This window comes from Nicotiana tomentosiformis, chromosome 7 (assembly GCF_000390325.3).
Source record: "Nicotiana tomentosiformis chromosome 7, ASM39032v3, whole genome shotgun sequence".
Lineage (NCBI taxonomy): Eukaryota > Viridiplantae > Streptophyta > Magnoliopsida > Solanales > Solanaceae > Nicotiana > Nicotiana tomentosiformis.
This window is the reverse complement of record NC_090818.1, coordinates 70,974,631-70,979,480: the sequence shown is the minus strand read 5'-3', so window position 1 is coordinate 70,979,480 and position 4,850 is coordinate 70,974,631. Positions and strand designations below refer to the sequence as shown.

The window sequence follows — 4,850 nt, the reverse complement described above, 5'->3', positions numbered from 1 at the left end:
ATCGAACTCATTCAAGCTCTTACTTGGACATACGGGTGTTTAGAAAGATTTGAAGGTTTGTAATATCTAAATATTATGATGCGGAAGTTATATGGATGTCCATAAGGGAGGAGAAATAGTTTGGGATAAATTGGAAATATTTAAGAGAAGAAAGGATCTTAGTCGCATATGTTCTAATTTCAAACAAACATATCTTTGAATGTGTAATAGATTGAGGTATGACCTATATATTAAATAAAAATTCTATGAGTCTAGTTTTTAAAACTTCAAATTGTTCGTTATTTCGACATTCCTACACGAAATTATGACCTTTTTACTGAAAGGTAGTAGAGCAGAAATCTGATTCCAGAGAGAATTGCCCAGATGGGACGCCCTGGGGAAAACGACTAGCTAACTTTGGGACAAATATGATAACAATCGAGTCTCTAAACATCTCCCTTGTCACGGCGCCCCCGGGCGATGCGGTAGGCTAAATTTCGACATGTATGACTTTGAAACGCATAAAATAAAAGGGCACTTCTAGGCGAGAAAAAAACCTAGTTATTTCTACAGCATTTTAAAGATGATTTTTGATAGCAAGAACTACCTAGGGCTTCCTCAATCCACCTAAGGTAAGATCCCTACCATAAATTCAAGTTAAAAATAAGAGATTAACGTTGTTTAATACCTTTTAAATTCTAAAACCTAGGTTTCCACCCAAGAATCAAAGAGTTCTTCAAGATCCGAAATTTAGGATTTGTGGAGATATCATTCAAGGTAATTCTTTTGCTCTCTGCTATTAAAGTTAGAAAATTTATAGTGTATAACGATCTTTAGTTCATAAGAATAACAAAGTTCATGGTTAGAATCGATCTAAACCACTTATGGCGGAGAAATACCTAAATTTAGGAGAATAGATTGAAATTATAATTGCGTTAACGGTTTTAACTACTTATCGTAGACTTTCGAGAAGATTGAATACACATGTACGTTGAGAGGAGATTCTTGCTAGTTGATAAGGTAAACTGCGTTTATGATTCCCTAAGTCCAAGGTCAGAGAAGAAAATGCGTACTAAGAAAATTATTTGATAATTAAGGAAGCGCTTAAACGTCCTTAACTATAAATATTAGACAGTTGTTTGAACAACTCTTGATTGCTTAAATGTTAGACTCTATTATTACTTCATGATACAGATTATTTTATAGAAATTGAATTGTCTTGTTTGATGACTCAGTTAGCTCGGAATATCAAAAGTAATTGAATTTCTTGTTTGATTTGATTGATGTTATGACATTGCTTGCTGTATTTAATTCTGATTCAGCTCAGGTTATACGATCACATACGTTTTGGGAGAAATAGCCAACCTCCCTAAGTGTCAGACCTATAGTGGCCGCGATTAGGTACCCTATACTTGTAGGTACTCCATGTCTTCAGATTTATTTGTTTGGGAGAAGTGGCCGATCCCCCCAAGCGTAAAAGCCGCCAAGGGTCAGGGAATGGGCCAGCCATCCTCACACATGCAAGTTCCATTGTTTGTTCAGATTTATATATTTGGAAGAAGTGATCAACTTTTTTGAGTTAAAAAGTCGCCAGGGGCGAAGATTTGGCCAGTCCTTCTCACACTCGCTAGCACGTACTATTGCATGTTAGATAAAATTTTCAGAATAAAAAAATTCAACTATATCAAATTATCAGAACTTGACTCAAATTTCATGTTTCAGTTCAATTTTTAAATTACAGTGTTAATTTATTTAATTGCAAGTTATGCTTATTGCAATCTTATTGTAACTGTTTAGTTCAAAGTCTTATCCTCCATTTAGGGTGTGATAAAAAATACTTGTTAGGTACTTTTGGAGATACTTAGCCTGTTGGGGCGTACTACATCGTATGGAAGGTGTTGAGCCTGTAGGTGATGAAGCTCATGGCTAGATTTCAGACTTTCCATGGATCCGGTAGATAGACTTTGTTGATTCCCGCTAGCAGTACTCGATTATCTTCAAACTTTTAGTTATTTAGATACTTTATTAATTCAGAGGAATGCTTCGAAGACATTGCTTTAGTCTTAGTCTTTAGAGGCTCATAACTGTCATTGATGAGTTAGATTTTCAGACATTAGTTTGCTAAATGTTCATTAGTTATTTTTCAGACAGTTTTAATATAAGAGTTTATTCGTACTTGGTATGTTTAAATAACCTTATTAGCATGTATGGTTAAATAACATGACTTGCTCGACGTATAAGGTAGAGCACCATCAAGTCCCACCCTAATTTCGGGGCGTGACACAAATCTGACTTGGAAGCTCGTTCCCACAACGCCCACGGGTTGGGATAGCCTGCCAGCAATAGGGGGAATTCTCCCCTTCCCTAGTCAAAGACTTATTGGATGTTGAATCTGTTTCATGAGAAGCGGTACGAACATAAATGATATCACCAAGACAACTAAGGTTACTAACTCTACTATTTTCTTTGGCTGAACAAGTATAAACGCTTAGAGGTTGTTTGGTTACAAGAATAAGGGATAATAATTTTCAAATAAAATATAAAATTTATTTTATGGTGCGTTTGATCGAACTTCTATATATGTTTGGCATAAGAAATTTTTGGATTATAACAAAGGAGGACCCTTTGGCTTGATGAGGGTCAAAAGAGCAGGTTAGTGGGGCATACAGTGCACCATCACATATATGGGAAATCCAAAATTCTGTCATTAGTACTCATCACTCATATATTAATGGAGTGAGGTGGAGAGAAAGAGAGAGACGTTATTGGAAATTGAACCCTTCTTCGTTTTACCGACTCTCATTATTCCCTAGACTTTGTAAGCAGAGTAAGTAAATATTTATGGATGTTATATGATGCATGCAGATTTGCAGAAACACAGAAATCAGAAAGACTAGACCCCAACTCCCTTAGACCATAGTCGTAGTTTTTAGCATATATTACTAATGGGGTATTTCAAGCATTGATATTGTAATACTGATATTTACGTCCATTACAAAATATATTGAACTACACTACATGACTAACACGTGCCTCCAACGTATGCATATTGTTAGCTAGTGAGTAAAATGAATAAAGAATTGCCAACTAGATGTAAACTTCACTATATATAGGAATTAGGATGTGATAGGGAGAAATCTAATGCCAAAGTAACTTTCAAGAACTTACACTCGTATATTAAAAAAATACTGGGATAGTACGTATAGCTTGTTCACTACAATATGGACTACTAAATAAATAATACTACTCCCCCTCTCCAAATTCATACTGACACCTTTCGCTTTTCTAGATTCAAACATCTTAATTTTAGCTATGCATTTAATTTGGACATAAAATGTTTTAGTATTTTGAAATAAATTTGTGTATAGGGTAAAATCGGTTCACATTAAATACTCGAATGATAAAGTGACACGTGTGTCATGACAAAAATATCATCTTATGTTTTAGAACTCGAATCTGCGCTCTTAAACCTTAAAAATCTCATTTTTACCCTACTCGATTTGCGTGCACAATCCGGGCAGGTTTTCGGAAAGCTTTTACGTTGAAAACTAATGAAAATAAGAATTTTTACCTTAAAAGTTAATTTTTATGAACTTCGGTCAATATTTTTGGTAAACTGGCCGGATCCGTACTTTGACGGTTCCGGTAGGTCCGTATCAAATTATGGGACCTGGGCGTATGCCCGGAATCGAATTCGGAGGTCCCTAACTTGAGTTATGAATTTTTGATGAAAATTAAAAGTTTGAAAATTATTTATTTTTAAGAATTGATTGATATTTGGCATTGTTAGTATCAGGTCCGTATTCTGGTTTCGGAGCTTGGTACAGGTTCATTATGATATTTAAGACTTGTCTGTGAAATTTGGTGAGAAACGGAGTTGATTTGACGTGATTCGGACGTCCAGTTGAGAAGATATGAATTTTAAAGTGTTCTTGAGAATTTCATTTGATTTGGTGCTAAATTCGTAGTTCTATGTGTTATTTTGACGATTTGATCGCACGAGCAAGTTCGTACTTGTATGATATTTTTAGATTTGTGTGCATATTTGGTTTGGAGCCCCGAGGGCTAGGGTGAGTTTCGGGTAGGCTACAGAGTGATTTTGGAACTTAGAAATTTGCTGGTGTAACTGGTGTCTGTAGCAGGCCTCTGATCTTGCAATTGCGAGATCAGGTTTCGCAAATGCGAACCAAGCAGGTATGGCAATTGCGAGGTTTTTATCGCAATTGCGAAGAAAGCCTAGGCCAGCAGTTCTCGCAATTGCGAATTTATCTTCGCAATTGCGAAAGGGGGTCTGGGGAAGGGCATGTTCGCATATGCGAAATTCTACCCGTAATTGCGATGGGCCAATTGTCGCAAATACGACATACTCTTCGCATTTGCGAAGGCATCGAAAATATGAAGGTTCTCGCATTTGCGATGACTCCTTCGCATTTGCGAGCTTCGCAATTGCGAAGCTCAGGTCACAAATGCGACATCCGCAGCTGATAACTTTGGACATAGACGGAATTTTTCATTCATTCTTCATATTTTCAAAACCCTAAACCTTAAGAGGCGATTTTTCAAAGACCAAATCTTCCCCAAATCATAGGTAAGTGATTCCTAACTCTTTTCTTTCAATCTTTTACATCTTATAATAAGATTTTAACCTAGAATCTAGAATTTTTATGGTGAAATTAGAATTTTTGGGTAGAACTTAGGAATTTCGAAATCTGAGGATTTAGACCTCAATTTGAAGTCGGATTCCAAAACTAATTACATATTCGGGATCAAGGGTGAATGGTAAAAGGATTTTGGTCTGAACCTCGGGTTTTTGACCAAGCAGGCCCGGGGTCGATTTTTTAACTTTTTGGAGGAAAATTTGGGGAATTTAA

The 4,850-nt window shown here is 36.1% G+C and overlaps 1 long non-coding RNA gene across 1 annotated transcript; it reads left to right on the top strand.

Moving 5' to 3' along the window:
• The first annotated feature begins 493 nt into the window (after positions 1 to 493).
• On the top strand, positions 494 to 2,154 carry LOC117276435 (uncharacterized). The gene is made up of 3 exons (XR_004506695.2): positions 494 to 611; positions 689 to 756; positions 1,825 to 2,154. It is a non-coding gene; the product is annotated as an uncharacterized lncRNA (long non-coding RNA).
• Positions 2,155 to 4,850: the final 2,696 nt, after the last annotated feature.